At 36.8% G+C, this 24583-nt stretch overlaps 1 protein-coding gene across 2 annotated transcripts in view; it reads right to left on the bottom strand.

Moving 5' to 3' along the window:
• Positions 1-24583, bottom strand: part of LOC131432900 (uncharacterized) — a 669773-nt gene continuing 645190 nt past the window's right edge. The window contains exons 12-13 of one of the 2 annotated variants that reach the window (XR_009229989.1): positions 23265-24583; positions 1-23192 (exon numbers count right to left, since the gene is read on the bottom strand). The exon at positions 23265-24583 is cut by the window's right edge and continues 28262 nt beyond it. The gene's annotated coding sequence lies outside the window, so the exon portion shown is untranslated. The other variant, XM_058599478.1, reaches the window with a different exon arrangement.

The following is a 24583-nucleotide window of genomic DNA, read 5'->3' on the forward strand; positions in this document are numbered from 1 at the left end:
CATGTTTTGAAATATGTTTTTGTTTTATTTCTTTCCATTCTCACCATGGTTTTGCTCTTGTTTATTTTCGAATTATGTACAGTGTTTTAGTTTAACTTTTTTTTATCTTTAACAGGATAAATTCTCATAAAGGTCTATAATTATTATAAATACAATATATATTATATAATTTGTGTGTGTGTGTTCTGTGTTTTTGTTATTTTTTTTCTCCACATCCGGATCTGTTATACAAAGTTCCACCGATTCCACGGTACGTAGTTTTAATTCTCAGGTTCTCACACTGCATTGAAGTTCGTTATGGTATTCTTAAAGATCTACTACATCCTACGGTTTAGCTACGAATGACACTGGCGGCGAAATGATCCACACCGGAAATGGGTTTACAATATTTTCTTTGTTTGTTTGTGTTTTTTTTTCGTACTAGTTTATTTTTTGCAATCCTTACTACTTTTGTCAGTTGGTTTTTATTTTATTTCTCATCTTCCGTTCGGGAACAGTTCACCTAGTGGTCGAACTAAGTGATGGGGGGGGGGGGGGTCGTAACAAACGGAATGTGATGCTCGAAACTCAGTTCTCTGATGGTTGCCGGTTTTTTTTTGTCTCCAGCCATTTAAATATAGGATGAAAGAAGGAGTGGATTAACGGCAGTTTGTAAACAGGAGCAGTGTTTAATTCAGAATTTATTGGCCGAGCCTTTTGATTTATTGCTACTCGCATGTGTGTGTGTGTGAATACGTGAGCGTTCATGAATATGTGCCTGTTTTGTATATGTTTCTTTGTAGTTGGTTGCTATTTGGTCAGGCTTGAATGAGTGTGACAATGCGTGAAAATGTACTTTGTGACAATTGTAGTTGTTGTTCGATTTGTAATCCAATCATTTAATGACATACCTTCTGTACAATCATCATCGCAAGGACCACGACTCGGTGCATGTGGTTTCATGTGGTTAAATGAGTATCAGCTGCGCCATATTGTATTGTTTTCATGAAACTGCTGTTTGGTTTATCAGGTAGTGACAGAACAGATTTCAGTTATTATTTTGTTGGTTGTTTTTTGGTTAAAGTTGAATCTGAATGGGCCGCGCCCGCTTCTTCCCGTTGGGTGGCTGTGGTTTACCCAGAACCCAGGTTGTTTTTTACCGTTGCACAATTATTATGTAACGTGTTTTTTTTTGTTTGCATTCGTTTGTATCGTTTTGTATCGCTAGGCTTTTGTGCTGCATCGCGTTTGCTTTTCATGTATCATGAACTTGTTTGAATTTGTTATGCATATTCGAGTATGTTTTTTCACTGTATGGCTTTTTGATTAAAATAATCCTTTCGACTAGTTCATTTATGTTGCTGAGACTTATTTTTTTTGTTATTTTTATCTTTTAATTTAGTTGGCGATATTTAAATTTAATAATTTATTCACTCACGGAGTTATTTACGGTAATAATTCCCATACTGTAATTTAATTTTATTATTTAGTGTGGCTAGCTTCAGCACAGAGAGCTATCCGCTACTTATAATTTACATTTTGTATATAATTTATATTGAAGCTTTGATTTAAAAAAAAAAACATGTGACTATCTATCTTTACTAATCTACTACTCTATTCCTTTCCGTCTAGTTGTCAGCTCTAGAGCTGGTTTCGATTCCTAATCCGTTTTTTCGACTTTTGACTGCTGGTGAAACGGTTGAAGCGTAAATGGTCCTTGAAAATAACCTTTATACTCTGTGTGAATGTTTCTGGTTTTTGTTTTCCTGGACGGCGATAGCCACGTTATGAGAATATGTACAAAAGTTGAAAATCAAAGTTTGGTTATTCAATTCCAGGAAACAAAATGTCTTAACAGTTGTTGTTGTTGCGGAAGCATAGTTCCTCCTGTTCTGAAACAGTCTCAATACTTTTTTTTCATTCTACTGTCCGGTTGTCGGATCGTTCAGTGAGGTCCTCGAAAGTGGCTGCGGATCGGAAATTTCGCAACCGGTTTGTTTGAACATTTTTCACTAGCAGCACGTGCGCCGTGAATGTGTTTGTCTCATACAAAAATATGTCAGTATTCTCTTTAATCTGTGTGTGTGTTTAGTTTTTGCATGCAGTACAAAAATTAAGGCACTCGACGTTTATGTGTTTTTTTTTCTTCTCCCCGTTTAAGGTTTGTAGAGCTCTATTGTGAGTTTGGCTCTTTTTCTCGTTTACATCACTATACACATATTTTAGGTACGCACGTCGTTTATTTTCTTTATTATTTACTAAATATGTCTGAGTTTTGTATAGCAGAGAGGTCTGGCTGAATGTCGGATGCCTCTGAAGAAAATTTTTATTCTCGCATTTTTTTTCGAATGACTCACGTGTTCGAGAGGGAAGTGGAAAAACTGTACAATATTTCCTATGCTGACAGAAGATAGTGATGAAAATGAAACTGTAGCAGTATTAGATAGAAGGAATTTGTTTTTTTTTTCGAGTGGTAGAGTACCTCACTGAACAACTTCCTGAATCATTGATGCATTTTTCTTCTTTCTCTCTCTCTCGGTTTGTTTCTTTCATTTCATTTCTGGTCAGACGATCATTATTTTCTGTCATATCTACAATCTTTCACCTATAATTTATTATTTTTTGTTTTTGTTCTATGTATGTTTCTATGAATGAATATAGAAAATTATTTACACTCAGTTAAAGCAATTTCCCAAAGCAATTTTTGTTGTTTGTGTATTTTTTCTTGATTTATATAATAGTTTTCTGTATGTACTTCTCGCGCAGTTGGTGAGTTTTTTTCTCCGTTGGCTATCATCGTTAATGAGATACTAATGTTGAAATATTACTAACTTCGAATTAATGAAAAAAACTAGCTGAATAAGAGTAACCGTCGTAGGGCGGAAGTATTTTCTAAAGGATAAATTCTTAACATTTTGAAATAGACATAACTAGTATGGAAACGTCGCCTTTTATCAGCATCTTACGAGAAAAATAAAACGGAAAAATACTGACGAATGCAACAGCGAAATGAAATTTACGCGAGAAAGTTAACATAGAGACGGGGCTCGAACCCGTAACTTCTCTCAGAGAGAATTATAATATGCCCTTGGCATCATGGAGCTAAAGCAGTGTGCCCTATTAAATATGATATTCAATAGAAAATAATAAGAAATAATTTGCACAATCAATGAAAAACGCAAAATAATTTAGCAGTCATACAATAATGAAGAAGTAATTGTAATAAATTTGAATTCGAAGGTTCATATTTTACGGTGCCGAAATAAATACTCAAGTATACTGGGTATTTATTTACTCTGAAGACGTGCGTGAAACATTTAGAAAAACTTTTCTTAATCCACCTAGTGGGGTAATGATGCCTTTCTCATATTACTTATGTTTTCAAAAACATCACTTTCTTTCAAACTTCAATAAAATCAAAAACTTTCTTCGGTACAAACTACCATCACCTTTTTAATTTGTAAACAGTTATGTCAAGTTAATAAAGATTTGAATGTGGCAACCCAGCACGCTATACAAAATTGAACAAAGCACGTTGTGTGCTTGGCGGTGGCTTTTTGTTCTTCCGTACCAGCACGTACCGATTTTGCATCATTTTGTATGACAGTTTGAAAGTTTTGATTCTCATCGACCTCTATAATTTCGGAACCGGAAGTCGGATCTGGATGAAATTGCACAGTATCTTTTAAGACATCGAGTGCTTGAATTTGAATCATGATCTGTAAAAATTGGTTTAACGGTTGCTGAGAAATCGGAGAGAGTTCCGTTTTTGGAGCTTTGCTTCACTATTATCGATGCGTTCGGAAACTGTGACCTAGTAGTCCCAAAGTAGATTTATATATCCACCAACGAACAAGGTCTGCCAAATGGATGAATTTACCAGTAAATTTTATAAAAATGTGCCTCGTTTCAATAATAATGAAAATTGAAAATTTTTACTCATCGCACTGTAATACCGGAACCGGTAGTCGGATCTGGATTAACTTCACAGAGACTTTTTAAATAATTTCAAGACCTTTCATTTGCATCTTAGTTTGTAAAAATCGGTTGAGAAACTTTCGAGAAAATTGAGTGCGCATTTTCTCATAGATTTGCACATATTGCATTTTTAATCCGGAACCGGAATTCGGATCGGGATAAAATTCAATAGCGATCTATAGGACCTTAAGACCTTTCGTTTGAAGTTCTAGGTTTGTGAAAATCGGTCACGCCATCTCTGAAAAAAGTGGAGGAGCGACAATTTTTTTCATTTCACCCTGTAATTCCGGAACCGGAGTTCGGAACGGGATAAAATTCAATAGAGATCTATGGGACCGTCAGATTTTTCATTTTTCAGAGATTGTGTTGTTTGTTCAGTTCGTCGAATTGTGATATTTGTTCAGTTCGTCGAATTGAGTCGAATGGTACATGACATTCGGCCCTCCGGGCCTCGGTTCAAGAGTGGATTTTCACAGTGATTGTATAACCTTTCTATGTGAGAAAGGCAGAAAAAGACGAATGGGTAATAATAAGGAGAATTAGTTCATCGATGTAAATCCAGATCCGGTATCCTAGTGCAGGATCTGGTTCCAGAACAGGAACTTCCAAGTCTAGGATCTCAAACAATAATATGGTAGATCTAAGTCTAAGACCAGAATACGGCCTTGAATATGGTAAGTCTAGCTCTAGATCCTTATACATTGATGGATCATGCACCAGAACTTGAATACTGGATCTAGATTCTGAACCTGCTGTAGGATGCGGAGCCTAAATTCGTAATCAAACCATCGAGATTCAGCTGGGTACTCTACAGGTCCTCAGTTCAGTTCTAAATTCTAGTTTCAGAATTGATTTCTAGAACCCATATCTATAACTCAGGTTCAGAAATCAGATGATGGACCTGAGTTATAAAATTGAATTTTGGAATTGTATTTCAGAACGTACTGAATTCTGAACTTGACTTCTGGACCGAGATTCTGGAAATGAAATCTGAACCTGAATTACGAATCTGGATTCTGGAATTCAATTCATAAACTGATCAGTTGTTTAGGTACATGATTCATAAATTCAAACCTGTAGTTTTTCGTGACGTTTTGTCCGTGAAAGGCTCCGATCCTTAAAGTAAATTTAAAATCAAAAACAAAACGATATTTTGAGCTGTGTATGTAAATAAGTCAGAATAGTGGTTGAAATACGCTTCGAAATAGTTCAAACATGTTTTTGTTTTAATTATAGAGGTTTTAACCTTAAGGTCATTCGTCTCTTGGATCAGACAACTTTCTGACCCTATGTGTTGGGTTGGGAATCGAACTCAGGTGGGCTAAGTAATAGGCTAAAAAAATAATGATCCTATAGCCACAAATGCGGTTGTTAAATTTCATCTGGATCCGACCTCTGGTTCCCCTATTACAGAGCGACGAATGTTACAAATTTGAAAGCTTCACGCATAATGATGATGCAAGAAAACCTTACATCACTCACAATGTTGTTTTCTTCAACATACTTCTCATTGGCTTTTGAAAGAAACCCAGAAAGCGTGTTTGGGCTTCAACTAGCATGAGCCAGTTAGTTAGTTTTCTATGTTTGAGCCAGTTAGTTAGTTTTCTATGTTTAGGAGACTTTCAGTCGAAGGCTGATTCGTATCTTCGTTTGAGCGTATGATAGAAGCATTTTCACAGTTTTGCATCGTTTCTCCGAACATCAGTTCAAAATTGTGAACACTTAATTTCGGAGCTCTTTAATTACGGAACTGGAAGTCGCTTCCGGATAAAACTGGGGAATTCCGCATAGAAACGAAATGTTATATTATATTGATCAAATCGCTTCTCTGAGAAAAGTGAGTGAGTTCCGTTTTGAAGTTGTTTACCACTGTTTCCGGTATTTTCAAAAGCGGAATCTGGGAATCGGTCGGTTCGTACTAACTTGACTCAAAAATTTGAACAGTTTCTAGCCGTTGTTGTTGTACGGTTAAGTTTCGTCACTATATAACGGTACATTATATTTAACACTTTTAACCCAGTGATTCCGGAAACGTATCGGAATAAAATTCAGGAAGTCTCGTATGGAATCACATAAAATCATTTGAACCTAACCAGCCTAACTGAACAGGGAAACCGAGCATATTCAGCTGTGCTGTGAAATTATAGACGGTCGAAGGTAAAAGTTAAGTTACTAAAGGACTTCTGATTGCTTAAATGACGTTTGTCACGTCTCGCCTTTCCGTTTTGTATCTTCCCATCTAAGTCTATAGACTTTCATTCTATAATTTTCATCTTCTATTTCTACCAATTGCTAATTACCTTTTCGGTGAAATGTCCCTTAATTACCTTTTCGGTGAAATGTCCCTTTCGGCGAAATGACCCTTTCGATGAAAGGGTCATCTTCGGCGAAATGACCCGCTTCCCTCATATCGCATCATCAATCTAATTAGCCTTCTGCTAATCTAACATTATCTTGAGCTCCGACTATCGTTGCCAAATCAGTGGCAAAGAAGTCGAAATCCCCTTGATTCGAGTGTCATGACCTCTTATAGTTTATGGTTCCGTAAGCATATTAAAAAATAACTTGTTTTTATCCACCTAGCGCAGGGGTCGAGAACCTTCGGCTCTTAGGATGAGGTGCTGCTGTGCAAATATTGTTCATTTTAATAAAAAAAAAGTAGGAGAGGCCGGGTCGACCGGCCACTGAGCGAAAATGGTCAATTAGAACCAGTGTTGGTGATTGCCGAAAATTTGACAGAAGCTGCTATATTGCTATCTATATTGTATACAACATTTTCAATCCGGTAGAAGATGCTACAAGAACTCGAGTCTCTCAATGCATGAACCGTGAGAGAATTTTGCTACATTTCTTCGCTCCACTTCATATTCTGAGTATTTCACGCCCTTAAAAAAATACAGTCTGATAATGATCGTTGCTGTGTGGAACGGGAAGAACGTCGTTGCTTCCCAAGAGAGAATCGCTAGTTGACAATTATCGCAGAAAATCGAATCGATGATTCAACTTAATGATTCTCATACTAGGTTGCAACATTTCAAAACCCTTGTGTGGAGCATTCACATACATTTTCATAGACACAACTTATACAAAGGTTATATGCACATAGTTAGAATAAGTGGCAATAGTAAAATGATTCTATCGCAATTATCAACTGTCTGTATAGAATCGGATCGCGAAACAAGAATAAGCGACCGTTTGTTGCTTCAGAGAGGATCCCCACAGCAGCGTGCTAATCTTTGATTCTCAGAAATGTCATCGAGAGAAATTCGCTCTCGCACTGGTGTCTAGTCTATGTTAAATGAGCCATACCGAGTTTTTGTTGTTGCGATGAAAATCCGTCTCTCTTTGATGCCACTGATTCAATCATGTAAAGAGTTGCTAGTGAACGTTCTTTGATACGATAAAAGCCATCCTTGATTAGAACACAAAATGTCACATCCCATCGGCTCAGCCCTCCAAAAGTGGGCCCGAACATAAGCTACAATTAGCTTATATTCATTTGATGTATTTTAGTTGAGCCTCTGAAACCGGTAAGTGTGAAAAGTGTCGATTTTTTCGTCTAAAGTAAAATTTTCTAGTTCCCGAATTTTTGGGTTGTAGAATATATATTCAGGAGTAAATCATATTCAGTGAGTGTTTTTAGCTAACACTAAGATGCGCTGAATCGAATGGTACTAGTGATTTTCATGAAGCGGTGGAGCAAAAAAGGTCACTGCAAAAACTCACTGATTTTATGAAGCTCATCACTATTTTCGAGAAAAGGCCGACATATTATCGATGACGTGTGTACGCGTCTAAACGTTTCTAGACGTTGAAAACCGCGTAGATTCAATTTAATAAAATCGAAATCTGGCGTAATCTGAACAAATTTTTTTTTGAAAAAATCGAAAATTTTCTAAATATCAGAGAGTTGACTTAAATAAAACCGGGATAACACCAGATCTCGACGTTTCATGCATTTCTAAGACAAATCAAGAAAATTAGTTATTTTCTCTTGAAATTAACTTATTTGAAAAATTTAACAGAATTCGGACACATGTTTACCGAGTTTCCAACGTCTTACCGTTTGTTAATTAGTTCGAAATTTGAATTGATTATAAAGCGTTTGGTAATCAAATTTCTGTCAATTTGTCAAAATCTACCAAGCTGTTATGTGAACGCTGTTAACTCCAACGGAGGCTTTAGTGACCTTAATGTCCATTCTGACTATTTATTCGCTCGAAAATTCCAAGAGTGCTCGATTTTTTTATAATTGATGCCTCACTTTCTCCTTTTCAGGGTATAAATTTCAATAAAAAAATATGTGAAATGATAAAAATTGTAAATGAAATCCAGACACATACCTGGTATATGTATTTCTATGTTAGGCCCGGGATATTTGAGATATTCTTTAAAAAAATAACAATCAGCCATGCGCCTCCATTAAAATTCTATTAGATGGAAACATATGATACATAACTAAACATCATGCGTTTCCTCAGCTCTTCCGGACAATGCCTAAGACTTCCCAGATTTTTTTTGAAAATTTTCAATTAAATTAAATAAAATAAAAATCGATAGAACCACCATAGCTTCGTCAGTATGACAGTTGAAGGATTGAGATTTTGGAAAATTGTCTCCAGGCCAAGCTCTTCCAAATGTTGTACGTATGTAACAATTTTAATACTCTTTGGAGTCCGATTTCTCAAGCTTGGCTTGAGAAACTAGGCTTGGCTCTAGCTTTTACAAAGTGGTTGCAGTTTGACAGTTAATTGTCATTGAGTATCAAATTTACAAAAAATCGGTAGTTATAATTTGATTATACCGTTCATGTTATTTTTTTACCCTAAATATTTGCTGATTATCTAGATTTACTTGAAAATTATTTAAAAAGTTCTAACTTGAATATTATTTAAAAAGTATAATTTGAAAATTATTTAAAAAGTTCTTTAAAACAACGTGTGCCCAACCGATCGGTCTGTAGCACACGCATAATTTCAGTGAAACATAATAATCGAAATTAAATCAATGTATGTCAGGCTAAATTTAGAAAGTAGATCCGTTAATCGACTGAGTAGGCTAAATTGAATGAGTTGAATCGAATATCGTTTCACTTCTAGGTAACTGGGTTAGTTTCAGTTGAACACGACCAGGCACTCAGAAGAAAAATCAGCATTAAAACTGTTCGCTAACGATTCACCGCCAGTTACCACAAATCTAGCGACTCCTTGTAAATGATAAAAATAATCTTCTCGAGCAACACTGTTTAAGTTGCTATGTACTGGTTACCAAGGAACCCCAAAACAAATAAACATGTTTTGAAAGCGGTGGAATATTAGTGTTAAACTTTGTCCAAATTTAGCAGAAATGCATTTTCTGAATTTAATCGAAACTATGGATAAAACCAACGAACGAGGACAATGATCTACTTCCAGCGATTCATCCGTACACTTCCACTGCTAGCTTTTCTGGGCAGTAGGATTCGGTGTAATATGCCGGTGTCAAAGTTGTTTTGTGTCGGTTGATTGCGCAGCAGTGGAAACAGTATGTTTCCTTGTTGGCCACTATTCGAGGATTACTAGTGGAATTCCACAAAGAAATCATTTTACCGTACGTTATGCAGGTACCGCAGAGCACAAGCCTCGCTCAGCTCGTTGTCGGTCATTTCCATGTCTTCTTTCTCACACAACGGTTTCAAGTCAAGACCTGAATTTTGAACTTGGCTTTATAAAAGACATAACTCATACTCCTAAATTTTTACATTCCGCTCGAGTCAGGTAAATCCATTAAAATGTTCCGTAATATAATAACCGATCTGAAATTTATTTTTTTTACATTCATCTTGCCTTCGATATGCAGTAACCAAGGTTATGGTGACTGTTATTCAAAATCAATAAATAAATCAACTTGTGCTGCCAGTTTTAAAAAATTCACTAACGTTTCCGATTTGACATTTCCAGTTACTGAGGGGTAGTTAAATTTACGATACAGTTTTGATAGACGAGTGGCAGGTCGTGTCGTCGGTTCAACCCTAAGTAAAATCAGAGCAATTTGGCTCAAGTGGCACGTGCCCCTGATTACTTGGAGATTTGTGCCTTACATTTGACAGCAGTCGTACTCAGAACTGGGATTGGTTTGTTTCAAACGAAAACGCAATAAAACTGTGAGGACAAAATCCCTGACAAATGTTTTGACACACGAATCAATTTTTTTTGAAGAAGTATTTAGAGCGAAATGTTTCTTTGTTTTCAAATCCTATAGCAATATTGTGATAAAGCAAGTGCATCTATTGACACGAATTACTTCAGTACTGTTATAGAATTAATTGAAGATGAATTTTTTGACGAATTTCTGTAATTCAAAGTAAGTAAAAGCATTCTAATATTTATTGTAAATCCTGTTAACTCAAATAGTGATGACATCCACTTTGAGCCATATGGATTTAATTAGTTTTTTTTAATAAAAGAAACTTTATTTATTCAAATACTATTTATTGTTTATAATAAAACATTTTGATGCTCTTTAAAATGTTATAAATTTTGTAAATTGCGTTTTTGGCTCTTTCGGCTCAAAAAGTTCCCGATCCCTGAATTGGTTTTCAAAACCTCTAGAACCTCAATGAATAACGTCAAGCTTCAGTGATAATCGTTGCATGGATGATAGTCTTGGGAATGATTGTAAGTATTGTAGTGATGTTGATCATATTTCATTCTTACTCTCATCGTGTGATCATAATTATGACTGATTATGCGAATAGTGATAATCGATGCCGAATATCGCGCATGGTGTGGAAATTCGATTCGGACAAAATTCAATAGTAGACTGTGGGACCACGAGACCTTTCTGTTGATTCGAAGTTTGTAAAAATTGGTGCAGCCATCTCCGAGAAAAGCCACCATCTCGACATAGCCACGTACCTAACAAAAAATTGTGTAAATTCATGTCATCTGAGACCGACATAGTCGAGTATGAAAAAAATCATTTTTGCAATTGATGTAATGATTCATATGCATTCTGACATATTTTTACGTGCTGAAATATGTTTATTTGCCCACCTACTGGTCAGATGAGATATATTTGACACATATTTGAATCATGCTTGTGAAATTCAGTCATTTTACGTATTAACTTTTCAAGAATTGTGTCATATGGGGAATAGCATCATCTGTAAATTTCTTAATTTTCGTTTTGTTTCGATTATAGAGGTTTTAGCCTTAAGGTCATTCGCCTCTTCGGGCCAGAAAAACTTTCTGACCTTATGTGCCGGGTTGGGAATCGAACCCAGACGGGCTGCGTGAAAGACATCGACTTACTTATCACACTCCACCCTCCTCCTATTTTATTTTTTTATTGCTGTGCACACAGACCCGAACAAGTTTTTTAAGTATAAAATTTTCGCTTAAAGTGATCATTTAAAACGTAATATTGGTTCAAAACTGCACAGAAAAAAAAAGTTTGTGCATGAAAATTAATGTAAATTCACAAAATATTTTTATCTGTGTGCTGAAACTTACGTTAGTTTCCGGCTCAACGAATCTAGACTTCAGTGTTACCGGTTTGCAGTTCTCGGATTCAGAACTATCGGAAAATGTAGTCAAATTTTCAAAATCCACATTAAAAATCCCATATGATCCCGGTTCGAAAATTGTGATACCGTTGAAAGGTGACTAAATCTTCGTTGTGCAGTGCCCTAAAATTCTTTGGGAAAACTGCTGATCGAAAGCATCAACAATCGAATGATTCAAACGCGAAAAAAAAGTTAAAATTTACAAGCCTGTGATCTATAAGTCTTTTCGGGCAACCAATATACTCGCACAAGAATAAAAACGCCAAATATCAGAGACTAATACTCGTTAGGTAGGCTATGGATTTTTACAACTGTTCATAATGTTAATAATAAGATCGACAAGCCACTATCCGATGTTCTAGTGAAATTCCGGAGTTTGTCGACCCACTCCATTAACATTCCATCCCACTGCAACAGTAAACAGTAAATAATTCCGGTCACGACTACCGCGTGGTATAAAAAATTACAATATTTTATTCAAAGTTGAACAGTTCATATTTTCCCCTAGTGCAGAGATTGTGTCTACACTGAGAGAATTCACTGAGGGAATTCATTGGATTGCATCGATTTCTCATCATCCGAAACTCGTTTCAGCTTATGTTTTGCTCAAAAAGTATACTGATATAAGGTTCCAGCATAGTAGGCACAGCCATTGAACCTAGAATGTACAGCCTTACGTTTTTTTTCTCCCAGTGCATACCTCCTTGAAGAGACGATAGCTCGAGGTGTGATGCAATTGAAACAGTGAAAAAAGAGCGGACAGTTTGTTTGCTTTTCCCGTTATGCAGTAGGAAGAGGACAGGAAATAATCATAATAACAAGAACAACAACAACAACAACAACAACAACAACAACAACAACAACAACAACAATAATGGGAATAATAAAACAACAGCAACATGACCCCTGGGAGCATCACCGGAAGACGCCGACCCGGTAGTTGCTGTTTTTGTTTAGTTGTTTTTTTTTCTCCACTGTCACCCGCTTTGCTTCGTTTGCCAAGTAAGGAAGTAAGGCTGATTTCCTCGGAAATTGTTTGTGAGCTTTTTAGTAAGTAGTAAGTAATCCGTATGACAACGGGGTTCAGTTAGGGATCCGACGTAATTAAGTGACTGGAACAGGGAGAGGTTGGAATAGAATTTGGATCATTTGTTTTAGTGAGCAAGATGATGATAAATGATAGCAAGTTGGACACGATTAGGTACTGGTTGTCAAAACGAGTGCTAATGATGTTGAGTTAAAATGATGGAATTGTCGAAAGCAAACATATCTATTTTTATTTTTTTAAAGCATAGAAAAAATATGGATTCGCCTAAACTAAAATATACCACAGCATATTGAATGAAAAATATTCCACCAATTTTTCACGAAAGAATTCAAATTTTTGAAAAATCGTTATTTTTACACCTATTGTAATTAACAATTTTGTATGGATGAGGGAATTTGAAGAAGTTGACACTTGTTGGTCGAATAGCTCCAGCTTTGGCGCCAATCTGTCATCAGAATTTTTTAATGTAAATAGTAGTTCTGAAATTCGAAGTCACTTTCTCTTGATGAGGTAGCTGCATGGGAACATTAGGCGGATCGCTAAACCTGAAATACGAGTATAATAATTTTTGACAAGGACCAATACTGTCAATTTGAATGAAAATCTTGCAACCCGCATATCTTTGTTCTATGACTAACAGATTTAGAACTGATAAAGGTTGACAGCAAAACGCAAAATTTTTCATTGGAAATGCATACTTATTTGCCGTTTATTTGCTTATTATTTGCCAGGGAAATAAAATGTGTAGTAAGCCGGTGTTCACAAACAGAACCAATGTGCGACAAAAGAAATCAAATAATACTTGATCAAGTCACCGAAAACTCGTTCGAACTCACATATTAGAGGGAGAATAACAGTGTACCGTAAAAGTATTCGCTCTTATTCATTGCCTAACATAGATTGAGCTGAATCGGCCGTGTTAAAAGAATCTAGAGAATGACATCATTACGGGTCGTGCTGTGATTGGCTCGTGAAAACATGGCCACTTCGAACAGATTTTTCGAATGTTTTCGAATTGATTGGTAGTTATCCAAATCGATTATAAATTACTAAATAAATTTTATTTGGTACGGAAGAACAATTGTATCGTTATCCCTAGTGAAACTCTAGAAACTTATCACTTTCTACATAATTATTCTAGATGTATTCACGTCAGAACGAGTGGTTTATGAAAACGAATAGATTCATATTGGTGACCTTCGAAATCTTTCGAAGGCTCTATCTAACATGTACTGTTCTATTATATCAAACCATTTTAGGAGTTACTATGCAAAGGTGCTCACACGCGTCTCGATTATATATTATTTCCACGAACAAAATTTGTTGATTGGATGGTCTGGTCAGCAGGCTGCCGAGAAAATTTTTTTTTTATTGCTTAAATTTGAAGTGTGATATCAGGTGCTGAATTTGAAGTGTGATATCAGGTGCAATCAGGTGTGAAATGATCGATCATTTTAAGTAATTTTCTTTCATTTATCAAACATACTGCAAGAGCAGAATTGTAGATTAATCGACAATACAAAATTTTTTATTTATTTCATCCAAACTATAGGCTTAAAAGGCAAGGTTTTGTCTCATAAAACTAATCATAAACGCTAAAAAAACGGATGAAAATAAATTCTTCCGTAGAATTAAGCACAACTATTGAAAGTAAACTGTTCTTAATTCTCTCTCATCGACACAGTCTCATTGAAATATTGTTCGCGTATTTATTGAGACAATTTCTGATACTAATTTTGGCTAACCTTCAAGCCCAATTTATTCAAATTGATTCGGGTAGTTCACAAAAGCATGTTTCAGCGTCACATGTTTGGCAACATTTCTCAGACCAAGCTATCAGCAATAACACATTTGAACGTGATCATAGGTCACTATCTGAAATAATTTGTCGGTTACGTCACTTGTGCTAACTTGTACTTGTCTAACGATCCTAAAGACTGTCCCAGAAAGTATGGATGCAACCAAAAACCACTGCCATTTTGCAATGGTTCAGAATCTGTCAATTTTTATGGCTGCGTCCTGTTGTTTACACTCTTCTCTAACCACTTGTGCAGTTGTTTATTCGTTTTCATTAGTTTGTTTCGAAATGCGTGGACTTTCAGCAGAATAACGTCGAAAAATTGTGTTCAAATGGTGCACAGAACGCGGACTGTCACTGAGAAAGAGAGCAAAAATTGAAGGAGAAAGTGAAAGAGCCGTGCGAAATGCAATCAGGAAGTTCGGTGAGGATAACACCTTTGAGGATAAACCGAAAACGGGTCAAAAAAAAGGTCCTGCTGACCCTCAGTTGGACAAACGTATACTGAAGGCGTTCGAGCAAAAGAGCAGTGCGGGATTTGGCCAAAAAAGTGAGCACTTCGAAGTCAAATGTTCTTCGTGCTAAAGAACGTTTGAATTTTCGATCCTATAAGAAGCAGAAACAACCGAAACGTAGTCCGAAACAAGAAGCATCGATCAGGCCGAGGGTTTGAAAGCATGGACGACGAAACCTACGTGAAACTCGATTACAAATCCTTGCCGGGACCACAATATTATACGGTGCGAGAAGGGCAAGTGTTAAATCAGTCCGAAACATCGATTGAAGCCAAAAAATTTGGTAAGAAAGCTATGGTCTGGCAAGCAATTCGTAGCTGCGGTAAGATTTCGAAACCCTTCATCGCCACTGCTTCAATGAACAGCGAAATATACATCATAGAATGTTTACAAAAACGACTTCTACCCATGATTCGAAGCCACAAGGATCCTATTGTCTTCTGGCGAGATCTTGCTTCTTGCCACTACTCGAAATTAACGGTAGAATGGTAATGTCACATTCGTCCCAAAAGACATGAAACCACCAAATTGCCCACAACTTCGACCAAGTGAGAAATTTTGGGCATCAACGAAGGCACATCTTAGGAAACATGTCTCGGCAGCCGAAACCATTCAACAGATTGGAAAAAAGTGTCAACGTTCGCAAGAAGGTGCGCCTGCTAGTCTACAATGGCTAAGTAGCAAATGTTGAAAATAATAGTCTGTTTTTGTGGTCTAATATTATCAGTATATCGAATAAAATTTGAATATCTAACACTTGTGAATTATTTACAGCGAAATCAAAGTGCGTCCATACTTTCTGGGACAGTCTTTATAACCGTAACAACTCCACTGTTCGCCTTGAACTATGGAGTTGTCTACCGAGTCGTGGAAATGAAATTAAATCAGTTGATACAGCGTTATTGTTTGAGAAAAGTACTGTTACGTCTCGACAGTTGGCTGCCCAGAGTTTGATCACACAAATAAATTTTTGCCGATGTTCGGTGAGACAACGGAGAAAAGCCTTGGTAATAGATTCTTTGTATGGAATTCGACCTTCTGGTTCAACAGACTTCGCTGGCGATTCTTAACGTATAGAACCATTGCATGGCTGGTGGTCGGGGTCCGAACAAACTGTTAGGAACTGGAAAGTTAGCGTATAAAAGAAAAAAAAATCGTTGTATATAAATTGATGCGTTTGTTATCCGTTTGATTTCCTGAAAATTCATTTTATGCAGGTTAAATTCCCTGACTTTCCCTGATTTTTCGAAGATGCTAAGAAAAGCAAGATTGTCATCAAAACAACAGCAAGGTCTGTGTTTTGCATTTAATAGTGTGTTTAAATTCTCGTCTTGGCCACAAGAAAGAGATTTTGGAAATACCCGAACAATCAATTGTTCGGTAACGTACTGTTAAATTTCGGCAGTTGGCTGCCCAGAGTTTGAACACAAAAAATGTTTCGGTTGAATCGTACGATCTACTATTGTTTGGGAAACATAATGTTGAGTTTCGACAGTTGGCTGCCCAGAGTTTTAACACAAATAAAATGGTTCATCGAAAACTGTTGTTGTTTCAGAATTTCTGTGAAATTTTTGTTATTGCTGAAATTCTTTTCCTCTTTCAGGGAACGTTTCTATAGTTGAAGTTAAGAAAATGAAATAAAATTAAAATGCATTACATTATAAATGTATAACGATGATCATACGCGAAAAGAAAAAAACTCACCGACTGTTCACATACCACCCGTCGTCCATTTGTCTATCATCCGATTCGGCTCACGAAAAGTCGTGTCCACTTCGTACCACACTAACTATATCTCTAGCTTTCTCTTTACTACGGTCACCACACGGTCCTGATCGTACAGTTTATTGCTTTATCATTAAAACGGATTTTTTTTCCTACTACTCGTTCTCTACACTCTACAAGTCACACTTGAACAGCTCGCACATTCGAGACGTTCTCTGCATGATAATAATTGAATTTTTCTTCTTTTATTTCGTTTGTGGCGCGGAGCACTTTTTTTTTGTTTGCGTTTTGTTGCATGTGTCTCTCATTTTTAATTTGCATTCATTCACAATCTCTCTTTTTATACCGTAATTTAATTTACAGGCGCGAGTAAAAGTGTGGTAGTAAAAATAAAACTGTTGGCAATTACTTTTCAATTGGGCTCTGCCTCACTCACGGCAGCAAAAAAAAAGGAAAACAATTGGAGCTAGGGGAAAAGCACTTGAATTAAGTTTGAATTTCAGTTACGATATTTTCTAGGCTATTTTGGATTTTGTTTTGTTTTTTTTTTCTCTCTCTATCTCTCTCTATCTCGAAATTTTACTAATACATGTGTGTCATTTATTTCAGTTCATGTATTTTTGATATTTTCGAAGAAATCTTTGCTTTAGGTCCGGGGTTCACTATGCTCTCATAGATTTCGGTATTACGTTGATACGGATATATGGTTTTCACACTGGCTAACACGCAGTACACGTACGAACATTCAATTAGTGCTGGTAATCCGCGGGTTCGAGGGGTCTGACGTTTTTTTTGTCTGCTTCCATCCAGACAGTGATTTAATTTTTCTCCCCCCTGAAAGATTGCTTTCCGATTCGCACTGCGGAACATCGAGGAGGAGTCACGTAAAACGGATAACATGAATCTCTGGGTTCTGTACAGATTTCGTTTAGCACGTTCGAATAGTTTTTTTTTGGGCCTGCAGGGGCCTTCTTAAGTTTGCACAAAGGTTATAATCATCTGTCTTTCGTCGATCCCGTGCTAGTCTTGCAGTTTGCCCCTCTGCAACATTACTGGATTATGCGACACTGGAACGGGGAGGAAATAATGAGCAATCTGATTGCTATGACAGCGAACGCGGATACAAAACATGATGGTGGTGGATCCCGTGGAGGAAAGGTAGAAAAGAAAATAGAATGAAAAAAAATCTGCATTCGTTAAAAATGTAAGCGCGGTGATGGCGATGGCGAACGGATAATATGCTGCACTGGGATTTGCATTTCAGTATAGATGGAGCGAAAATAGCAGAAGAGCAGCTTCACTGGATAGCAATGGAATTTTATCATTACGATGGTTCAAGGCAAAACAAAAAAAAACTAACATAGCATAGCTTGTAAATGTAATGAGAGCTTTCGTTAAAAGTATTTTTTTGTCTGTGTTGTTGTCCACTGCAATTGTCCCAAGGGTAAATAAATCCAGAGCAACCGGTACTCTTTGTACTACGAGATCAGTTTGGATTGAAAAACGAGCCAGGTTGTAGAATGTAGTACCGGGGCTTTGGTTTTGTGTGGTTTTCAGTAAATGATAATTAGAGTTCTAGAGGTGCTACCGGGGAAGACCACAGACAGACAGGTCCTAGTACAAACAATTAGTATAGCCGATATGTGACCGAACTTTCAATGCTATTCCAATCGAAACTTTGTACATTTTACATCCCTGCGAATGTAATTATTTTGGCTTGTATCCACTTTGTGTTATAATTTAGTCAAGTAAAAGAAAGTCCTTTTGCCAAATGACATTTCACCGAATTTTACATTTGTCTTAATTCAAAAAAACCAAGAGGTTGCCCAATTTATCATATTTATGTAGTAATTATTCTTTATTAGAGCCAATGTTGCAAATATTGAAGAAGAAAAAAAAATGTCTCCTGTAAGCTGTACCGAACCGTTATAATAAACAGAATGTAACGGCTAAAACCCGGTTTCGTAAATTGTATGGCGAATATTTGACTGCGAATTTTTCCTGCATGATAATGGACTTATGTACTGGAAATCAGTTTTCCGAAATGTTGTTCTATACTGCGAACGGCGTGGAGGAACATTTCGCGACGAATGAAAAGGTTATGTGTCCTGAAACAATATTTAGTTTGGCAAGCAATATGCAGCTGTGGACGAACAAGCCAAAGTTTCATTACTACCGGAACGGTTAGCGAGGAATTATACCGGAATGAATGCCTAAAGAAGCGATTGTTAACATTCCTACGTAGCCATGACGTTCTATCTCTCTCTCTATTCTGGATTGATTTAGCATCTTGTCACTACGACAAAGATGTTTTGGAATGGTATAAAGAGAATGGAGCACATGTTTTTCCGAAGGAGGCGAATCCACCAAACTAACCAGTATCGAGCTATCGCGAAGGGATAACTTTCTCAACATAAACGACAAGCTATAACTATAGACAAATTTCAAAACAGTTCGTAAACTAAAAAGTTCGTAGTTTCTTCATGAAGCCTAATTAGCATAGCAAAGTCTTGGCATTACATTCCTTTCGTGGAGTTTGGTCGTTCTGTTTCAACAAACTTGGCAGCCGATTCTTAGCGTACAGAATCATGGCACGGCTAGTACTAAGATTCTACTGACCAGAGCTAATGAAAGTCATTTTCATTGACTGAAATAGACGAAAATGGCGAGAAATTACTGTCACTCTCAGCTTCGCTTGCAAACTATGAGAACGAAATCCATGTCCAGCCAATGACATAAGCGGGACAGTAGTTTCAAAATTGTGTTTTTTCTTTCATTTGTCCTTTCAGTCATTTGCAGTTTTCAGTGAAAATCCCATAGTCGATATTCAACCGAAGCTGTGAGAATCGAAAATGACAGAAAAAGGCTTCACAATAACTTTTACCTGTTGGTGCTCGAATTTGTAGTAGTTTTGGTTTCCAAAGAGGTTCTGGGATGTAATTACTTCGATTTGTCATATTTTAGTCACTATTTAGAGCCAAGCGTCACAGATTTTCAGTACATCGATGAAAGAATGATTATTGAAATTCTGCTGATGCTCGTTAGTTTGGTTTCGTCTTGTCATAGAGGAAAGTGTGACGTTGGCAATTATACTCTCTCTTGTTTGCATGAGAATCGAGAATGATTCGTCTTTCTTCATTTGTTTTGGTGTCGGTCATTTACGAATGAGACAGTAAAATATTGGATCGGATTCACGCATTGAGAATGCGTGACAATTTTAAGCTCTACTACTGGCACTAAGAATCCTTCCAGATCGGAGCTCGAACATACGGCAACTCAGTCGGTGTTGAACAGTCGTTCGCACCGCACGCGTATAGCTCTTGACTCCTGGAAATTTTTTCTGGCTACCTAGAGTTTCATTGATTCAAGGCTTTAGTCTTTTTCAAGGCTACCTGAATCACTAACAGTCTTTTTAAAGACAATTAGTCAGCCTTTCTCAAGGCCATACAAAGAGTGATATTAGAGTGACTAAGAAATTAATCAGCCTTTTTAAGGCTAGCTATTCAAAGAACTATTCTTCGTACTAATCAGTGTTTATTAAGACTACCACAAAATCAGTTTTTATCAAGACTTTCCCAAACTAGGAGTCTAATCGAAGACTAGTTTAGCCAAGTTAATTTAATTTAAAATTTCATTCATTTCAAAAATGCTTTTCGCTTAGACAACAAGTCAAATCAACGACCTTAAGTTTACCTTAAAAAACAGGTACGCCTTCCAATTCGTCTTCTAACGAAAACAATTTATTCACAGGTAGATCGACCTTGTCACCATCTTCTTCTAATGTCAGTTACGCTAGTGTAACAGGTAGAAATCTACCACTTAATTCTTCTAATGAAAATAATCAAAACACAGGACCGCCTTGCAGTTCATCTTCTAACGAAAACAATTGATTAATTGGTAGATCGGCCATATTATCTTCTTCTAATGGCTGTCTACCTACCAATATGTCTTCAATGCCATTCGATTCTTTTAATGAAGTCGATTTAGGCGATATAACTGAAACTAAAATGATCTACCTGCAAGATCAACTTTTTCAAATGATCATCCGAATGAATTCGAATTCATCACTTTTTGAAGCATTTCAAATCGGATAGTAATTTGCAAATAATATTATAATGAATTTAAAATTTAACAGCGATGTTAAATAATTATTTGAATATTTTAAATTGGAATGCTCGATCTTCGAAATCGAGTCAAGATGAATTTTATAATTTTTTAAAAGTTCACAAAATGCATATTGCCATTGTGACAGAAACTTTCCTTAAACCAAATGTCAAATTGAAAAGTAATCCACATTATGTGGTTCATCGATTTGACAGGTTTACTGGAATGGGTGGTGGAGTTGACATTTTTGTCCAACGGCAAATTAAACATCGAATTTTACCTTCTTTCAATACTAAAGTTATTAAAAGCTTGGGAATCGAAGTTGAAACCGTTCATGGAATTTATTTCATCGTTGGAGCATATTTGCCATTCTAATGCACCGGCGAACAATTAAATTTCTTTAAAGGCGATTTGCAAAAACTCACAAGGTATCGACCGAAATTTTTCGTAATAGGGGACTTAAATGCTAAGCATGTCCAGTGGAATTGTAGGCAAAATAACAGTAATGGTAAAATACTTCATAATCAACTCTCAGCTGGTTACTTTACAGTTCTTCATCCCAGTAATCCGACTTGTTTCTCTTCCGTGAAAAACCCATCTACAATTGATCTGGTTCTAACAGATCAAAGTCACATTTGTAGTGAACCGATTACACATGCTGACTTTGACTCAGATCATCGGCGAAATGACTTTCGACTAAACGGCTTTCGGTGACGTGAACCGCTCCCATGACAACCCACGGCTCAAGTCGATCGTTTTGTTATTATTTGTGATGTCGGTATGAAGGAAAATAAAATTTACAAATAAGTTTTGTCATTAATTTGTTCTAATTTTGTCTTGAAATATCCATGAAACGAATAAGCTGATTGCAAAAATTGGATAGGTGAAACTTAGTCCAAAAATCCCGATTTAAAACGCATAAGCGAGAGAGCAGCAAAAAGTGAACTTGGATTTTTCTATGCAAAGCAAAGTCCTGGCATAACATTCCTTTTGTGGAATTTGGCCTTTCTGTTTCAACAGACTTCGCAGCCGATTCTTAGTGTGACACTAAGAATCCTTCCAGATCGGGGCTCGAACATACGACAACTGGCTTGTAAGACCAGCGTCCTGTGCATTGAACCGCCAACCCGGGAGAATTTTTCTATGCAACAATCGTTTTAAAACCAATCATCTTTGAATACCAAAACCGGGTTAAAACTTAGTCAATTCTTCCGAACACATGTTTTTATTCGGTTTCAGCATTCAAAGTTGCAAAAAAGAAATGTTTCGAATCGACTTTTGCATTCGAAAATCCGTGTTTGGTTTTTGCTCTCAATGTTTTTATCCGAGTTTTGCACTTGAAAATATATAAACGAGTTTTCTAAACTTAGTTGCACCTATCTGATTTTTACATTCAGCCGTTTAAATGATAACTAAGAAGAAAGGCGAGTGAGTAATTTTAAAGACATAACCGGATGACCTGAATACGAATAAAAGAAGTCGTTTGGCGCTAAATACTGTCGAGTGCAATACGAAAAAGCAGTTGGGGCGGGACTTATTACTGGCCCAAATCCAAGTGCCGGAACTGGATCTGATGCTACCGTATTACTGGATCTGAAAACTGGATCAGTAACATGGAAAGTGTAGGCCCGGTTCTAGTTCCAGATACAGGATTTGGATTTCTAAATCCTTGATCGAGAATCGAGATCAGTAATATGGTAGGTGCAATTCCACAACCAGGATCTAGGCCTGGATCAGTAATTTGGTAATTTCAGGCTCAGTCCAAAATCCAACTTCAACTTCGTTAACACAAATGGAATTTGCGCCGGACGGAACTTTCAACTGAATTCTGGTACTGAGTTGTAGAACTTAAATGTTTCCTGGACATGAATTCAGGACCTGGCTTCCAAAGCTGAATTCTGGAACTTAAATATGAAATTGAATTCAAGAAATGTATTTTCAACTAAATTAATTTCCAGATCTGGATTCTGGCACAAAATTAACCTGGATTCTGGATCTGAATTATGAATCTGGATTTTGGAACTGAATTTGGTAACTGTAACACTGTAACTGAGTACTGGATTCTGAAACGTGGGAATGCTCAAAGCCCGGTTTTCCGAGCAAGAAATTTGTTGGAACTGAGTTCTGGAACTGAATTTCGAATACGAATCCTGGATTCTGGAACGCGAAACTGATCAAAACTGCCACGACGGGCTAGAGTAAGGCTGCAGACAGAGTAGAGGCCGGAAGCTGAGCCGAGTTTGGCGCTGACTAAAGCGAGAAATGTACTTACAGTATATCAAAGGAACCCTGTCAGAGTGAAAGCTGAGCAGATTTCTCGCTTGTACTCTGACAGGGTCCCTTTGTTAAAGCCGGGGTTCATTTGCTGCTAGTATGTATTATTCCCGCTCTTGGTTTGTTAATGTCAGTCACCTGCTCGGCTCAGCTTCTCGCGCCCACTCTGTCTGCAGCCTAAGACAATACAATTTTGGAGCTGAGTTCTGGAGCTGGATTCTGGACCTTAGTTTTCGAAAAGAAATTTGGAACTGGAGCTTTAATTCTGTAACTGAGTACTGAAGCTGGATTCTGAACCAAATCCTGAATTCTGAAACGCGGGAGTGTTCAAAATCGTCGTCCGTGCATGAAAAAACCCTAGCTCGCGATGCGTTTCTCCATTTGATATCCATTGATTCCTAAAGATTTTGAAAACTAAAAACTTTACATAGAAGATGGTTATCTCATACTACTGTTGATTTAATCGAAAATTGCTTATCGTATTTCCGATGTCATGAAACAAAAATGTCAAGGTGCTTCTGTTTGAATTTATACGTACCATTTACCAGTCAAGCAGAAGTGTGCTTCTGTAGCTCAGTTGACTAACGGGTGTACTTTGTAATCCAATGACTATTGGTTCAAGTCGCCGCAGTCTCTATCAGTATTTATTTTTTTTATTTCATTAAATATCATGTCATGTAATTTTTCCCCACAATATTAAATGTTTTTGCAGGGTGTAATTACTTCGACTTACCCCCTGGTGAATGATCAAAAAGGTTAAAGCCGGGGTAAAATAAATTATATGAGAGGAAACTTCGATTTATCATATTTTGACATTCTTCATAACCAAACATCATATTTTCATTATATCGATGAAAGAATGAGAATTGAAATTCGACTGATTCTCGCAGCAGATGTTTTGTTTTCGTTTCGATAGTAGAAGTTCTAACCTTAAGGTCATTCGGGTTGCGTGAATCCCTGTTGACATTATTTTGTTTTCGTCTTGTCGTAGAGGAACGAGTGACATTGGCATTGATACTCTCCTTTGTTGCAGTTAGAGAGACGAAAACGCTTCTTCTCTTTTCGTTTGTTTTGGATGCAATGTTGTTCAATGTATGTTAAATTATTCATAATTTCATTGAATTTGTTTTTGGAGAGATCAAGGATTTTCTGTCCGTCACCTGACCGATACCATACATACAAACATCGTCTCTGTCCATCAAACATTGGTTTTCTTCCGCTCAGGCCAGGATGTCGACTATGTTTGATGTACGTTCTACCATGTCTGACTTCGTGTTAGAGTGTCTAATAACAAGGTTCAGAGTGGCGAAATGGTAGCGCGTATGCACGGAATGCATAAGAACGCAGGTTCGAGTCCTGTCTCGGAACGTGTCTTTCTCCAATAAATCATCTTTCCCGTTAGTTTTTCATTCATTTGGCTTCTCCAATATATGTTTCCACTCAGTCATTGCAAAAACTGAACTTAGTTATGGCGGCTTTACGTCAAACAAACTGAAATTAATAAATCATTCATTAGTGGTCATTATACGTCTGTCTTTCTGAAGTATTAAAAGTGCAATCGATTGGATTCTGTAACTGAATTCTAAGACTGAATATTTGAACCGAATTTAGAGCCT

Source organism: Malaya genurostris, chromosome 2 (genome assembly GCF_030247185.1).
Source record: "Malaya genurostris strain Urasoe2022 chromosome 2, Malgen_1.1, whole genome shotgun sequence".
NCBI classification, from domain to species: Eukaryota; Metazoa; Arthropoda; class Insecta; order Diptera; family Culicidae; genus Malaya; species Malaya genurostris.